Source organism: Manduca sexta, chromosome 21, assembly GCF_014839805.1.
Source record: "Manduca sexta isolate Smith_Timp_Sample1 chromosome 21, JHU_Msex_v1.0, whole genome shotgun sequence".
Lineage (NCBI taxonomy): Eukaryota > Metazoa > Arthropoda > Insecta > Lepidoptera > Sphingidae > Manduca > Manduca sexta.
The window spans coordinates 1528928-1547527 of NC_051135.1; positions in this window are offsets into that span (position 1 = coordinate 1528928).

Sequence of the window (18600 nt, forward strand, 5' to 3'; positions counted from 1 at the left end):
CAAGCTTATTCGACACACGTCAATTTTTATGTCGTGCAATATCGAAATTCAGTTGGCATTCGCCCAGTACGCTTGATCTACCTAGATCCCAAGAGGTGCTATATGAACATTCCATTCGGCCAGACAATATGGCGGAATTTACTATACGACGTACAGAGGACGTGTTTGCCCAATTAGGCGTCGATATTTGGATGTAGGTATTACTGGGCAGGCTTCAGGTTTACTTAACACAGTTTTGGTATGGATTTGTTGGAGTTTATTATTTGCGTAAGGATGTAAACAGCGACCGTAATTAGGTCGTAGTTTTCGTGTTAAGTAAATTGTTAAAACATTGGCTTCGTCTATTTTGTATTATCGTCGATAGCTACTAAGAGGAAGCCTGATCAAGTATTCATAGTTCAGAAGAAAAGGCTTGAATAAATTTTCCTTGCGAAACATCTTGCTTCGCAGATAATGTAATGAGGGTAGATTCAATTACAGACGCTCTTTTGTTTTTCTCAAGGCCTTGATAAAATAAAAACAGTGATGGAGAGTGCACATTCTTTGCTCACTGTATATTGCCGATTTGTACCGTAGAGCGTGCTTCCGACACAACAGCGGCCGACCGCCTCCTCCCCGTCCCGCACCTCTCGCGAACGGGCTTCACCCCCCCTGGCAGCAGTGGGAAAGAGCCAGCAAGGTCTATTCAAATATCCCTCGTCTGTTCACACCCCTCCCCACCCGCCAGCGCCTCGCAGTCTCGTTCATATTTCGTGTTCCTATTTTGCGCAGCATCCCCGGGTACCGAAATGCACTTGACAGACATCGGAATAGCTTAAACGCCCGTCCGTACAATACAAATTGAACTCTCACTCAAAGCGTTACGGTTCAGTTTCCTCGTGAATAGGATCAAAGCTTAAGCTTTTAAGCGCGTCGATCGCGTTGCGTCCCGAAGCCCGGAATAGGGGTAGAGATTCAGTACAAGTAGCGTGTAGGGGCGCGGCTCGCCGCAAAGTTAGACGCAACTGAGCTCCTGCCGATAACGACACTTCATGTACATTTAGAGCAAAATTAAAATAAAATTTTTGTATCAAAGTTAAAAAGAAGAGGACTAGAAAACAGGTATGTTTCAACAAAAATTTATAGAATTATTGTAGGATTTTAGTGGGCATGTTGGGAAGGGAAGTTCTCGCTATAATTTGATTGCGTCAAACGCTCCCTAATGCGATTTGGTCCCTTCGTTCTCCCGCGTGACGTGACGCGCTCAAGTGTTGTTGACTTGTTGTTTCTATTTTGTTTTTGACAGACGTTTGTCTTGTCTACACCTTTTGTTGGGAACTTTTTTCTTTTGTGTGATATCCGTTTTTACTTTTTCAGAGGCTGACGGCTGAGTGGCGGTGTAGCGGGCGGCAGATCAAGGTAATGTATGAACAGATATTATGTTTTATTTTAGTCTATTCAATTTTATGTTTTTGTGTTAAAGATTTATTCGTAGTCGTCTTTATGTTTTTTTCAATTTCTCAATTTATTTTTAGTTTTTGTGTTAAATTATGTGTTTTTTTCTAACATAAATTCCGCTAACTTGGTGACAACAATGAGTACCGAAAGTTATCCTTCCTGCTTAATTTTTTTTAAATATTTGTAGTAAAGTTTCTCAAAAGTCTCAGTCGTCTTTTGTTTTTTAATTTCTCTCTATCTTCGCGATTTTTAAATTCCTTTTTATATTGAGGTGACGACACGACGTTACATTTAATTGGCAAAAATAATAAGACCGCATCAATTTTTAAATTAATCTCTTCACAATACTCAAAGCGAAAGTTTTATTTTTGAATAGACGAAAGTAAAATTAATTAAAAAATATAATAATTTTAAAGTAGGTAAATGAAAATATTTGATACATTCTTTGATTATAATTCAATGTTTATCTGAATTATCCTAATTTACGAAACGCCAACACTAGAAGCAGTTTCCAATATCATTTATTACAATAAAATCAAATATATTATACAAGAAATATATCGTCACGCATATTTTAATACGCACGTAAAATCTTCGGAACTATTATCTATTAAGATGCGGTTTCTTGCTGATTAGTTTGAGAATTATAAACAATATACTTTTATACTTTACAGTATTTTTATGAAACTTTTTGTTTATAACCAAAAAAGTAGGACAAGTAATCAAAAAAATTAATATTAAGTACTTCTTCGCGTGATATATTAATATTTAATTTACACTTAATATTAATTAGTAAAGCACTGGAATCTAATAAAAATATTTAAAATTAATTTAGTATTTAAAATATATTATAGAACAAATGTCCCCCGCCGGCTTTTACCGATAGCGATAAATTCAAAAACTACCGAACGGATTTCTATGTAATTTGGTACGAAAATGTTTTTATCTCGCGAAATATATAACAATACACGTAAGTTCATACGCGGGCGGGCTCACAGGCAGAAGCTAGTATAATAATTTAAACAGATATTACAAGAATATTAAAGTTTTTGATTGAAATGTTAACATTCTGTTTAGGAACTTAAGTATTTCAAGCATCGATATATAATTTTATATTAATGCACCGTGATCGGTAACAGCCCATTCATCCGTTGCATAGTATGAGGCTGTCGTGATCATATCTGCATGTAGATGTCTTAATACAAATCTTTTTAGTTCCTAATAACTTTATACAAAATAAATATGGCATTTAGATTCGTTACATCTTTGTTTAAATCTAGGATGCGGTCAGTACGTAATTTATATGCTAATAGCACCAGGTCTAGACTATCATTTGAGTATTAGACTTGATTTATGCAGTATGCGGGGTCTCTGTCAAAATTAATTTATATATATAAAAATGAATCCCTATTTCCCATGGCCACGCCATCACGCGTGAACTGGGCGATTTCACAATTTTTTTCGTTGTGTTTGTTATTGTCAGGAGAAGGTTTTTATTAAAGAAAAACTTAACGAAAATATTAATTTTATATAACTGTCAATTGTTTGAAATACCTGTCAGCTATTGATAGAATGCGCGCTGCAAATTCATAGTTAAGATGGGACATCGTCTGTCGGGTCAGCTAGCCGTAAATAAATAGTAATTTTGAAAAAAAAAATTGGTACAATAGAGTTCTATACCAATAACTTTTGTAATATAAGACTAGAGGTATTGTATCGCAGCTGTTAATTATCCTTGTCTATAAGACTGTAGTTCTATCTTGTTGAGGCTGGTTGGATGTACTATAAATCGATTATAATAATATATTCATCATCTAGTTCTGTTTCTACTGTATATGTTCTTCATTAATTAGAGTTTGTATCTTGGTACACGTAATAAAAAGAATAAAAAGAACACGTAATAAAAAAAAATAACAAGAACTATTACAGTGAGTCGAATTGTATGTAAAATTTTAATTATTTCCTAGTTGGTGCATTTACAAGCATAATTTTATGCAAATTAATTCCATGTCAACATACAATTTTGAATATCCAGTGCGTGATGCAAAGCACAAATTAATATGGCGGATCGCTGAACAAAATCTTAACCGTTATTGTCAATTCATAGCGAAAATGCACCAATCAGAACAAAGTTTATATCACACGCTTATAGATGAGTCATTTTAATTGGTTTATTCTTACTATTACCACGATTATGGCATAGTTTATTAGAGTCGATCGTTGGTTATTTTTTATGTTATTTATTTGGGATAAAAAACAATTGTACAATAAATTTTATAAAGAGGAATACAAAAATATCGGTGATAATTACAAGTAACTAAATAATCTACAGTTTATAAGTTAAATCCAGTTCCACGTTTAGGTATACCTTAAAACCATTTGCATGTTTCAAAAACTTTCACTCAGTTTTGCGGTAATCTAAACGCGAAAAGTTCTCGTATAAGGACAACCTAAATAATTCTGGTAAAATAAACAAAACTAGATTTATAAAGGCGATTAAAAAAGGTTGATATTAGAGGAATAATGCAATTTAAGTTTATAGATTTCAAATAATTAAATGTGTCATCAGAATAAAGGGAAATAAAGTAAACAGACAACCCCATCTTGCGGTAAAATTTTAGAAGAATCTGTTTATAATGACAGAGCAGAATTGAACACAGAACGTAATATTGTAATTTCTTTCTTTCTGCAGGATAATATTCTAAATGCGAAAGTTTAAAAATATGTTTTGAGGTTTTTATTAGAAGTAATTGCCGAAACCGCTAAAGGAACTTGAATGAATGGGTAGACTATGTCTCGAAAAATTAGCTTGAAATTTAATTTCGGAAATGGATGTACACGGTATTGCGAACTCCAAGTAATGACAAACTAAATAGACACAGCGCTATATTTCAACATAATTCCTGCTAGAATAAGAGCAGACACAAAGTCGTTATACAATCGCATCGACACTTGAAAGGCAATCATATCTAAGCGACAATCAGACATTTTTTGAGTAGAGTGCTTTAAAGTTTTGATTTTAATATGAAAATTCATAACAATTCAACTTTTTATTTTATAAAGATATAGTCTAATGTTATTAAAGTTGTCCTAGACCTACAAAACCTAGATCAAATGACGCACAAAAAAATGTCAATTCAAAATATTTATATAATTCATTTTAGGCATGCTTGTCGCTTAGATATGATTGCTTTTCAAGCATCGATATATACACTTGATGTAGGTATTTGTATTCAGCTGACGGACATGCCTTACATGTTCCCGCGGGACATGTCCGAGATTAATACAAACCTACACCGAAATAATTCTCCAGCGGCCACTGATGTGGTTGAAACAACGTTCTACGCCGTTTATAAGGCTCTGAGGAATCTTTTGTTTGGAATGGGGATGTCTTCTATCTAACCGTCTTACGAATACCTTTATTATAGTGGTTTATATGGGATATTTATGTTATAAATATATAGTATAATGTGTCCGTGTCTATCCCGTCGGGGTAGGTAGATACTATGGATTGTAACTTCTCTCGGTTATGGCATATTTCGATTTGTCGTTATTCGATTATAATTGTGTTATACAAGTCAGACGTAGGATTTATTGTAATTTATTATCTATTATATATTTTTAATTTCTAAGAAATATTCAAAGTTACGAACTTTTGAATTTATGATATTTGTAATTAATAAAGTAGGTAATTAGGGGAATTTTGACTCTACCTATACGACTATTAAAGCTGTTTTTCGACTAGAAAGTCCGTAATTGCTAAAAGACTGATATGCTCCGTATTGAACATGTGGGCATTCTACTAATTTCACTTAATCTTGTTATATAATAATGAAATCTAAATACACACGCCATAGAACTAGAGTTTTAAAATTAGGTAACGCCATGTACCATTTACAAAATCGCTTAAATAAATCTAACAATTTAGAGTAAAACTGACGATAAAATAATATACGTCGAATTGATAACCTCCTTTTTTGAAGTCGGTTAATTACGTGATAATAAAGTAGGTAGAAAAAGAAAATGTATCTAAATAATTCATTTTTAATCTCATGTTTGGTCTGGGAATATACAATTTAGGCGAGGGAAGGTTATCCACATCCAAGTATCTATTAAATATGCGTACCATGATATCCCAAAAGAGTAGTTACAAAGTTACAGGTTTTTTTAATTTAATTAATAAATGTTGTTCTTTAAACATTGGTAATACTTATAATGTCTAATTAGTAGATATTCTTGCTAATAAAGTTATTTTTAAATGTTTTTAATTTAGAAGGATATTTTCATTCCTGATAAATTAAAGGGCATTATATAAACAAGCGTGAAAAGTAGAAAACGGAAAAATAGCAATGGCTTAACTGTAATTTTTTTTAGAAATTTATAGCATCGGACATATCTCAAACAGATTTCTCCGGGCTCTTACTGAAAAAAAATATATCACGTTGTCCGACCCGGGATTCGAACCCAAGACCCGAGCGCAATAGTCGCACCGTAATACGCCTTTCTACAAAAATAACATTCAAATACAAGAAAACCGAATATTTGTTTCTTTGCATTCATCATGTTTAATGCTTATGATCATACCCTGTGCCGGAGATCAGCTGCCATCCAGCTATTGTACTCGCAAAACCATTATACTAAAATTTTATCATCAAGCGTAAAACGTGAGACGTATAAAATTAAAGCTATAACAACGAAAATGAAAATGAATAACTAATGAGTGTGCTCAACAAGTCTTAGAAAGGGATCTTTTATTACTGCACCGACGGTGTTCGGCTTTATCTCGACCTCTGCCCATTTGGAACGTTTTAACAGTTTTAATCTAGAAATGGCCGGGGCTAAATTTCTTTGTGAAGTTTCTTGGAGTAAGATTTTTATAGCAGGTTGAAAATGAGCTAGTATTCTCTGATAGTACACGATCATCGTGCAGAATAACACTAGGAATTGTGTAAAAATAAGATATAATTAATGTTGAGCGGCTCTACGCCTTTCCGTGTTTACGGTGATTGCACTAATTGCATCATCAAAATGATATAGATATGCAAACCAGAACCAACACACTGTAAAAATCCTTTAGTTGATGTTAAATTAAAATATTTCTATGTCAGATAGTCTGTTAGTTATATATGACCAACAACTAAAATAATATATGTGTTTGTTGGCTTATAACCATTTAATAGAATAATAACTGAAATAATATGCTGGTTAGTTGGCTCTATATGAAAATAATAAATATGCTAATAAGTGCTATTTTTAATAATTAACTAAAGCTTAATAAGCTTTATTCAATTGTCTATTCACTTTCGTTACCTGTGAGTTATAAAACTCTGGTCGATTCGGCTTATTCGTCTTGCAGGCAAAGTTGGCTTTAGTTATACCACTCGGTACATATGAGAGGTGGCTGGGGGACATAATAAGGTTCTTATTTTATCGTCTATTACATTTCGATGATGCTGTTGACAGCACGTTGATAGAAATCCAATAATCCAAGAGTTTAACGCAAACTATTCATATAGGTGATAATTTCTATGAAACAAATAAACGTACACGTTAGGAAATAAAATAAAAAGTATAATTAGTTATGGTTTTGTCTCTTCCCTACATACCTGATAATGGCGTGATGTGTGTGTATTATTTTTTCAAAAACCCAACTGGGGCCTTATTCTCTATCCCGCACGTTATTTTAACAGTGCGTAACAAGCACGTAACACAACGCATCATGTTTAGGACTATAGAAATTTGGCTTACAGAATACCATTCCACGCACATTTCTCGAAGATAACATGACACGGCCGCGTTACGCGTTTACACTATCATACAGAATAAGGGTCCTGACGTGATAACAGCGTCTGAAGTCTTAACAAGATTTCAATGCATTTGAACGTTTCTCCCGTACTAATCCTGTATATAACACGTCCATTCGTTTTCTTAATACCCCTTCACATGCCCGAATCGATCGCCCCTCATCTCTGTCTGTTGGAGATAAATTACTGTTTTCTACGATATTACAGCCGTCCTTTGTGTGGCCTTATCGCTTTAATCGTTAAGATCGATTGGGTATTAACACGTTTGAGATGTGCGAATGTTTCGTTTATTCGATATTCGTAATGGATGTCTTGAGATTTTAATGAAAGTACAGCACTATGGTTGATCAAAATTATTGTCAGTGTTTGGTTTACCAAAAGTATATTATTGGGATAAAGTTAATGAGTATATTTGAAAAATTTAACGCTTGTATGATAATGACTAGTAAAAGTTGATTAGGGTTAAATGTGCGAAAAATATGCATCATAATACATAGTTTCTCGTATGTAGTTTCTTTCTTTTTTATAACTATAAATGGGCCTGTAGGTCTTTTTGCATACATAGATTGTAATTTAATTAAGTGAATGACTGTTTGTGTCCTAAATAAACAAAAAAAAAAAATGTTGATTTCAGTTTGATATCTTAGTTACTTTCACCTCAATACATGTATAAACAAATTAAAAAAAAAGAGGAAATTAGTTCCTAAAAACACGTGCGTAATCACTCGAATAAACGTTACAGCAAAATCCAATGTTTTTTCTGATTAAGCTTTAATTTAGCAGATCACAGGGATTTCTCTGCGTACATTCGTGCACGGAATTTGTTCTCGCTTGCGGACCGCGCAATCTAATACGTATGCTAATTTATGATAGCTCTCTGGAATTATAGATGTCGCCCGGAGCGCGAAATTACGAGATCCCCTCCCGCGACCGGCTCCCTTACCGCCCGCCGCCATCTTGGCATTTGATTCTACACGCGAGCACAATTAAAATGCAGTAAACCTACAATACTAGAGTGCTAATGTCCTTTTTACTGCCTACAGTTTAGATAGCGTATAGTTTTATTTTTTGGATTTTTTCGAATTGTAATTAGTAACCAAATTAATGTAATTCTTTTTTAAATTGATACTATAACGATCATGTTCCATTTTAGAGTAAAAATGATTGTATTTAATATATTTATTCAAATAAGTATTTATTTTTACAAAAAGACATGATCTTTTCTAAATGTAATAGGTACAGTAAAACATTTCGCCAGCTTCTCACATGTAAAATTCTTATTGACATTTATCATAAATATAAATGAGGATCGGAGATGGATATCATTTATCTGAACGTCTTGGTTACTAAAGAAATATCGACTGTCAAATATATGGACGTTCCATTCATACGGTTTTGCGAACCGTTGAAAACTTCGCCGTTAGTATTTGATGTGAATTATTGTTCAGTGTTTTCAGCGTAACAGTTATTCTTTATTTCACATTTGACTAGAATATTGTGGGAACGATGAATGTAATCTTTAGTTGATACAGAAGAATGTTTAGTTTTTTGGGTTTTTAATTTCCAGCAGTCATTTTTTTTAAATGTGATTCGATCGCTATGTATCGTTTCATATACAGTTTGGTATTTTCACTGGTCATTTAAAGATAATAGTATAATTTGATACATAGGCACTGATTAAAACGTTCTTCTCTTTTATTTCTTTGTTTTTACTCTTCAAAATGAAATCAACTTATTAGGTTTGTATAAAATAAACCTACCTTTTTATAAGTCAAATTAAATTTGATTAATTCACTCGATTTCTACTCGAGTTTTGTAGTGAAACAAAATCTTCTCAATCACAGTCCACAAAGCACAAACACGAAATGCACTCGACCGACCTAAACGACCAACCGAGAGAAAATAAAATGCAAGTTTGGCTTTTTAACTCCGACTTTAGTTCTTATAAATAATATTAAACTCGTCGAATTTTCTATCTAGAATTTTCTAGGAATTGAATTTGTACCTTGTAAGACGGTAAAGTTGTCTCCTGCAAAATTAAAAGTGCCATTTCAGCGAAAATTTTAAATTCGTTTCACCATTTTCAGACGCAGATGTGACTATCTTTGCGGAGACACATTATTAGGTATCCGGCAAGTCTAGACATACAGTGTTATATAAATTTTAATGGCTTCCTCGTCTTATATATGTAAAGCAACGAATGCACGTTATGCAAATGCAATTTGAACTAACAGCGCGCCGGCGAGCTTAATGTTAAGCCGAGGATACATTGCGGCTGCGGTGCGAGTCGCGAATGTAGCTCTCATGCCTTGTTAGCTAGCTACAACTATTTATTACAGCTATTCATGTAGCTAATTTGTATTTGGAATGTGTTTGTCGCATAAATGGGATATTTAAGTTGGAGAGTTCTGCATTTTGTATTTAAATTCATAAATTAAAAGATGTATGGTTGAGGGACTTAACAACATACACATTTTTTGTAAGTTATAATTTCCTTTTATGAATTCTGTATACATGAACAGATTCTATAATAATAAATTGATGTATAATTTACTCATACATTGTGATTTACCTATACTTATAATAATAATCGAAAAATTGGTTGTCTCTCCTTTTCTTTGCAGCCAATCAACAAATTGCTTCCAAAGTTTATATGTTTACTTTGTGACAATATGGCGATAGGGTTTTCGGAAAAACAAAAAGATTCCCAAAGTTATCAAGCTAGTATAACTGTAAATAACATCTTACTTGAGTATGGATGTCTACTTTATAATTAAACCACATCATATTTATTTATTACCTACATATCTATTACAGTCGACTGTTTAGGTTTTTATACCCCCACGTTAGTACAATACCTACTAAGGTACGCCAAAAATCGGTTTTGTGAGAGTTGCCTGCATACTAACTGGTTTACAACGCACTCGCCTCTCTACCTTCACGAAATTTAAATTCACAAATGCACACTATTGCATGTTACTAACATAGTAACAACTAGGAGTCCATCTATTCCCCCTTTACACGTTCCAAACTCGAAACACTAGCAATAAACAGAGATCCCGCTCAGGCCTAACTTTACCGGGTTGCAAATGTGCACGCGGCTTAACTACGTTCCGTTATGCAGATAAAGTGCACTTCGGAACAGAATTAAGTTCAAGCCATTGCCTCGCATACAAACGCCCCGAACTAGTTTGTACGATAAGTTTGCCAGTTCGTGTATTGTATAATTATTGCAGTAAATTCAGAGAACTTTAGTTGGTAACAATAGCTTTATAGGATATCCATTCTCGTAGGAACTTTGTATTTTGTGTTCTAAATTTAAAAATAGTTTTAATCGCTTCAGCAGGAAAACTATAGATAATTATTTTTTTTATAAAAATACTTCAAGGAAAAATTGAAATTATCATTACATTTAACCCGTAAAGCAATTGAATGATTTTTTAAATTCTCAATAAAAGTGACAGATTATCTCCGAAGTATAGAAAACAACACAAAATAGTTTATGATCAATACACTTTCCTGGCGAACAAGCGTGGCTTTGATTATTCATTAACAGGCATCGGATCAACGTTGTTAGTTAAAGCAAGTGTCCTAATCATGAAATTTTAAGATTACCAAGCACATGATTTTTATGGGCTAGTATATTAAAAATATAGGATCATAAAAAGTACTAATTGCACGACATTAATGCCAACTCATTACTGATGTTAGTACGGAGCCTTAAAAATATAAAAAAACACTGACTAAGGAAAAAAGATAACCATTAAGGGTGAGTTTCATTTAACGGCACGTTTAATTTCCTCGGTGTCGCTCGGTTTTTTGTTTGCTTTTACTTTAAAGAAAAACAATTCTGAAAGTTGTGTCCGTTGTTGGAGACTTTTTTTGGATTGAATTTTACTCTTCGCTTGTTCCGGCAAAGTTTAGTTTTCATCGCTGTCTCCTTTTTCATCTAAATAAGTACTTCGGATAGTTAAAAAAATCCTACTATGTTATTTATTGAGTTCTCATTTGTTTAAAGTTTAAATATATAAATAATTAACATATGATTAGGCGTAAAGAAAAAGAAAATAGGTCCGCAACCGTATTACCAATGGGCTGTGATAAAAAACCAAATGATATTTATTGAGTTGTTATTTATTCCGATTTCTTCTCTAAATATTTTTAGTTATTTTGCATTCCGTGTTTATTTAACATATATTATTCAATATAAACAAAGCTGCATAAATGCCAGAAATAAACCCTTTAAATAAGCCGCTTTCATACACTCAATCGAGCTGGAAACAAAATTACATATACATGAAAACTGGCGGATGTTTCGTGTCAAATATTAAACGTTCGACGCCACCCCCGCACAACATATTGATCGGGCCGTGTATATGGAAATATGTTGAATAAATCTCGTGTGGTGACTGGCTACGGGCCAACGTATCGGATTTTGTGCTCTAGTGTACTTTGATTTAGGTCTCAGTTAATTAAGCCTGTCAGTTTCATAATAGTTAGGATTTTTGGCACGGGTAATCCTGGATTAAAGCGTTTTGATATTGGCACGCGATTAGAGATTGTTTTAACGTCATCTATGTACATGTATACAATGATATAAAACCTGTCATTATTTTTATCATGTACGGTTATTGATATAGTGTGCAGTCGTTGTTTTTTTTTAATATAAAATCATCAGTGGCTCTTCTAATTCGTGCAGTACGTTGCATGAAACTGGTTACTTACAGGGAATTTAGTAACACTAAATATACCCATATTTTAACCAATAAATTAAACATATCATCTAATATATTTCAAAAAGATCTTTGCTATATAAAAGAAAATATATACCACGACCACATTTTTTTCACAAATGAGTTCCGTAGTTAGATATTCGCGGTTACATTTACCGAGTTTAATATGTAATCTCTGAAGAGCGTATGTCCGAAGTTAACTCGTTAGTTGAAATATTAAGAGAAAAGTTTTTGTTTAATGGCATTAAGTTTAATGTGCGCACAATTTGTGGACCATACAGTGTGCGGCTTTGCGTAATAATGGATCCTTCCCACCAACCTTCCTTACAACCTGCCTTAATTAGTCATTGTTTTCTAGGCGCTGTTCTTGTACAGTAAATACCAGGTTAAGATTTGCTAGTAATCTGTTTTGTATGAAGACGAGACGAGAAGCAAGGATTTTTTTAATATAATATCCATAACACAACGAAAAATAGTTTTTTTCTACGAATGAATATGTAAATGAACTCGCTAGGTTTCAATTTGCTAAAATCCTTATTAAAGATAAAAATTTATTAATAGTAATGTTTGTTAAGAATGTACACTATTGTTTTAGAACATAAGTTATTTAAATTTTTAGACCAAATAATATTACCTTAAAAATAATTTCGTATTGTGTGAAAGGCGCTTAATCTCATTACCCTCCGCAAATCTAGTAACTATAATGTTCGTTTTATAAACTACAGTTAAATGTTTACAGCAAAACCCAAAAAAAATTACGTTCAGGCGAAGGTATATCTTTTTTGCATAAAACACGGCCCGGGCAAACGTTATTTGCTAGAGTCAGCATATTGATGTAACATATGTTTCGCAATGTTCCAGGGCCAATGTCTGGGGAAAACAACTCGCAGCGAATACATCCAGGTATGTGATATGTGATTTACCGGCATCCCGTCAATTATGTAACTTGGTTATTTGTGTTAGAAGTTTTGAAAGGGTTTGATCTCTGGAGATCGCGTCAATAGCAATTTTAAAATATATCTTTGCTTGGATATTTAATTTAAAATATTATGCTATATTCAAATTGTTTATGAAATGTACAAAAACGATTTCGAGTTAGATTAATTGTATTTCAAATTACAGACAATGATATTTCAAATTATATTACAAATTGTCTGCCTCGATAAGCAATGAAATCTGTAAACAACATAAATCTTCTAACATCCCGTTCGATTCAATAGATGGGATAAAAAATGTCTAGACTCTAGGCTGACGGGATTTGAGACGAAATCTTAGAGCTGTATCTAAATCTCTAAATACGACAGTGACATTGGGATTTCCAATGTCGATAAACGGAATAAAATTTTATCGATAAGTACAGTGATAGAATTACCATTAATTTACATTTTATTTCCAATATAAAAATCGGATTAATATGAAAGTTATAAGGTTATTAATGTTATTTTAATATATTCCAGGGTTACCTACTCAGTTAATTTTCTCAATAACGAGCATCTAAATGACGAGCTACACCTGATTCTAATCAATAATCTATTACCATTCGGGCTGCCGTCCCGGCAGTTATCGTTACATCTACGATAGTTTACTTACATTATCGACACCGAGCAGCTCTAAAGTTGCTCTTAGGAGAGAAGGCTGTTTGCTCGGCATGCAAGATTAATGATGGCAGGAGGACACTACAAGCGAAGGGGAAGGCGGGGATCACTACCTACCGAGGATTTCTGCTATTCCCCGCTCGTATAAAGTAATAAGTTTGCATTCGGTCTAATTACTTGTAGATATTTAGGTTTGCCACTTACGCCTTGTTAGATTTATAAACGAGGTTCAATTAAAGCGTTCCTAAATCCAGTAGTTTAAGTCAATACTAGGTTTTCCCGAGTGAAATTAAACGTGTAAGGAATCTCGAATTTCTTCAAAACACACTTAAATCCGAGCTAGATTAATGACGCCGTGATCGAGCGGCGACTGCACTATTTCCCGGTCGAGTTGCGACGCAGAAAAACCGCAAGGCGAAATTAGTTTGGAACGAATCGGAGTCTCAATCGTCGGCTCCGTCAATCTGAGAAAATTGATGAGTCAGCCGATCGGGTGGCTACGTACAATGGCCTCGCGGGAAACAATACTCGCTCGCCTTTCAGCGTTCTTCCCCCGTGCAATTAAGTGAGCCTTTTTGTTAGGCCCCGCTTTCCTCTACATTATCGAGTATACAATGGTGGCCATGATTTGCGGAAACGCTGAGATTATTTTTTGCGGCGTATCCCGCGGGAGGCTCCTCTGATTTGTGATCCTTCGTCATGCTATCAGATCGGGGTGAGGTGTGTATTGTTCAATTATACATTATCTGTGAAGCGAAGGTTTTGCGAGTATCATTTATGTTTGAGTTATCGGTGTATTTTTCAATTCTAACATTGAATAATATCAAAATTTAGTTATATAATATAATGTATTTTAGAATATAAAATAGTTTGAAAAATTGATCTTAGGGATCGTTAGAACTATAGTTAATGAAATTAAGATATTAAATTTTTATCATATAAAATATGCAGAGATTTTCAGAATAGCTCACAATAGTACGAGCAAATACAGAAACAAACAACTTATTTAATTGTATTACTCTGGCTAAAATTATACAGATACATTTGAACAGAAACTCATTACATTCCCAGTTTATTGAACACATGTTTCTATTTAAACGTACAATTAACAATAACATCCAAACCATTTAACATTTCGCTTTACAATTCGAATTTCGCGTACATTTGGGGTATTTACCAAGTAATAAATGATAGATTACGCGTGTCGCGGGTAATGAGATTTCCATATTAAATGCTCTGTACGCTGTCTTGTTAATTACATACGGTAGGCTTTTGTGCTATTATTCTACGGAGTTAGATACGTAATGTTAATTTGAAATTGACTTGCGTGTTCTGATTCTAATTTTATTATTACAAAATCATTTGCCAAGTAATTTTAATAAAGAAATAAAATGTTTTTCCTGCTTGAATAGCAAAAGAACACAAAATAAATAGAAGAAAACAAACTCTAACTTTCTTTACGATTTTTAAATTTTAAACTTTGAAATCTTGTATTGTCTGTGTTTTATTAAAGTTTCTACGTTTGCAATAAAAATGACAAAGTTTCTTTTAAACTTGCCATGGTGGAAATAACTATTTCTATTTATAATAATGTCGTAAAATCTTCGTAGACAAGAAGAAAGTAATGAAAAATGTTTCCAAGTTTCAGGTCAAACTTCGAAGATCACATCTGGAGGAAAACTTCGCCGTACCTTGAACGAAAACTCGAAGAGAAGTAAATGATGGCACATTCGTGATCTACCCTGTAGATCCGGGCTTTTGTAGTTTAGTTTCGCATCAGAAGCTCGTCTCTACAGGTATCTCACGGCTGGAAGACCTCGCTACTATATAGACTTTCAGAACACAAGACATCTAGCACGGGACATCAGAGAAAATGTATTTATTTTAGTTTAACCTTTTTTTAAACTAGACCTGTGTCTAATGTATGATGTTTTACGATTTATTAATATGGGGTTTGGTATGAAATTGCTATTTTATTTTGAAATCTTTACAGTTTTTAACTTTGAACAAAAATACTGGCCATATTAGTTAATAGAATTTGAAATAGACTATTATAAATAGAATAGCTCCATATTCAAATTTAATACTATCCAGTTGCAAATTGAATTTATAGTGTCATCATTTATATTCTGTGTCGTTAGATTATTATCATCGGACTTTTTTATGTAAATTAGAACCGTGTTTTTATTTGATGAGTATTCAGATAAATAAGATACATAATAACGTGTTTGCAAGTTTGCAAAAACAAATAGTTTTATAAAAGAATTCATCTCAATCTTTGAATTCTGATGAAAAATGAATTCAATAATAAATTTTCGATTTACTATAATATCACTTTATAGTATTTCTCAGGTGCTTTTATTCTGTTTTAGTATTTCATATTAAGTTTAAATATTATAACGTGAAAAAAAAATATTATTTTAGATTAGAGTAAAATAAATTTAATGATCTGTTTACTCCACACTAAATAAAATCAAAGCACTTTGTATTTCAAAACTCTAGTTTCCGTTTGTGAACTTAGGTATCTAAGTTCACAAATGGACGTAAAATCTGTCGTTTTATACCTATTTCATACCAATAATACCCGGATCATACCCAATATTTTATATCTCAATCCAATAGCAGACCGTGCGTTATGGCCAATAAAGTGCACATTGTATTTCCAATCGCGTAGCCGATGTGCTTTATTGCACTGTAATGCTTCCACGAGCTCTCAGCGCTTTTACGGGATTCTACGAGATTTATGACGTTGACGCAACTATGCACTTTAATGACTAGTTACTTTGTTTCATAGTCCTTTGTCTTGGTTTATGGTAGTGCCACTGAAAGTGTACCTACAGTTTGATTTTTTAAATGATGTATTGACGAATGATATTTGAATTTGGTATTATATATTTTTTATTTATTATAATTACAATTAAATGATGTTCTTAATTATATTCATATTTCATATATATTTGGATATATGAAGCTTTTGCTTAGGTAAAATAAATTAATTTCGGGTATTTGTAATAGAAGCAATTTTTAATATTTCATTAAATGAAAATAATTAGGAATCATTTAACGAAGATATTTGTATAATATGTGACTATGTTTTAATGTGTATTAATCAACATGTAACTTAACTTTATGGATGTAGAAAATTGATTTTAATTTATTCATGATTTATAATTAGGTAATACAGATGTAAAAATACAAAAAAATGCTGGAGATATTTATGATGTTTATGTAAATCAAAGATTGCCAAACTTTTACGTCTCATAGGCCCCTTTCAAAATTCTGACTACTTTGAGAATCAATGCTGTAAATTGATTGCTCAATTGAATAATTAATAATTTTATGACATAGAGACTTCATAGGTATTTTTTAGTTAATATTAATCGTTTAATATTATTAAGCAAGCATCTGAATACCTACAAAAGTAGTTATTGGAACGGAGTTAAACAATTGTTTTCCTTGATAAATAAAACAAAAATCCTTTAATACACGGGTATTCTGAAGAGATATCTAATGCCTTCCCCATAATATATAATTTGACTTGTTGAATATTATGTCTCGTTTGTTTTTAATTAGGATAGACACAATGGAAAATTACACAGTACTGTTTGTTTGTTGTATTTCTTTATATTAATGTCATGTGTATGCATTTGTCAACTAAATTATTAGTAAATTTGGTGATAATCTGAATTAAGGATAAACAATATTCTAAACTCTCACATAAATTGTTATTATGGTTTATATTTGAGTTGAAATTAATTTTATATTTATGTCCGTGTGTTTATGTATTTATGTTTCAGATGCCATTTTCATCTCCTCCGAGAGGGTCAACGTGTCACGAGCTAAATAAAGTACAATAAAATAAATAAGTTATTGATTTTTATTCCATTATAAATCATTACTAAAATAATACTGACATAAAACTTTTAAATATAATGGTTTTAATTAATTGAAATCCCTATAAAAGAATTATTTCACCTACAGTTTGTTCTTATCGATAAGATTGAGTAACCTAATTATATAATCAAAGACTGAATAGCTAAAACCATTTACCATAAATAAAACAAATATCAAAACTACAATTAACTGTGAAAAACGAAAATTGTATTAAATTTACTTTTCCGCCTTCTTTTTTTAACAATACCTCACATTCAATTCAAAGTATGTAAAATTATGAAGTTATTCATTGTTAATATATTAATCGACTGTTTAAAAATTGTAGTACTTTTCTTACCTTCATACCTAAAAGGTCTTTGTAAGGGCTTCAAAACTATATAAGATAATATAAGTATACCTATATATACTACTCTACACTAAGCTCGAATCGAACCAAAGGCCTTACAGAGTCCTGCTAGTATTAGATAATTGAACACAAACACAAGACTTGTTTATTTACTTTATTTAATAACCTTAAAGTATTGTAATGAGTAGGTATAATATTTATAAAAATACTAGAAACCGTACGGTTAATAATTATAATCGAGTTTTTTTTTTTCAGAAAGATGAGTAGTAAATACTGAGGTAGATTTTTTAAAAATCAATTACTTGAAAACTATTTTCTGAAAAAATAGAAGAAATCATTCAGTAAATGACTTCGAAATGAATGCGCTACAATAATAAATATGATATTATTATTTTAAATAACCTTCAATAGTGAATGAACTAAAAAAAATATAACCGCCATAGGATTGCTAACAGTGATATTTATAAGCTGATGTTTTTCATCAAGCTTGCTTGGGAATACTTCCTAGAAAATTTAATTACTAAGTACTGCATAATGCAAGGCGTTCGTGATAATATCTTTGTTTGGCGGGGCAGTTTTGTATGCGCCGAAGAAGGTTACCGTAGGTTTTGGTTTGGTATGCCGGTGTGGGGTATACAGGAGTTAAGGACAGTGCTCGCTCGGATGATGCTATACTCTCGAATGCCAACATGGGGCTCTAAGACCGGTCTAAACAACATAACCCTTCCACTTACCTCCGAAGTGATGGTAGGGGTAACGCGTTTTTTGCCAGCGAAAAAAAAGGTATATTG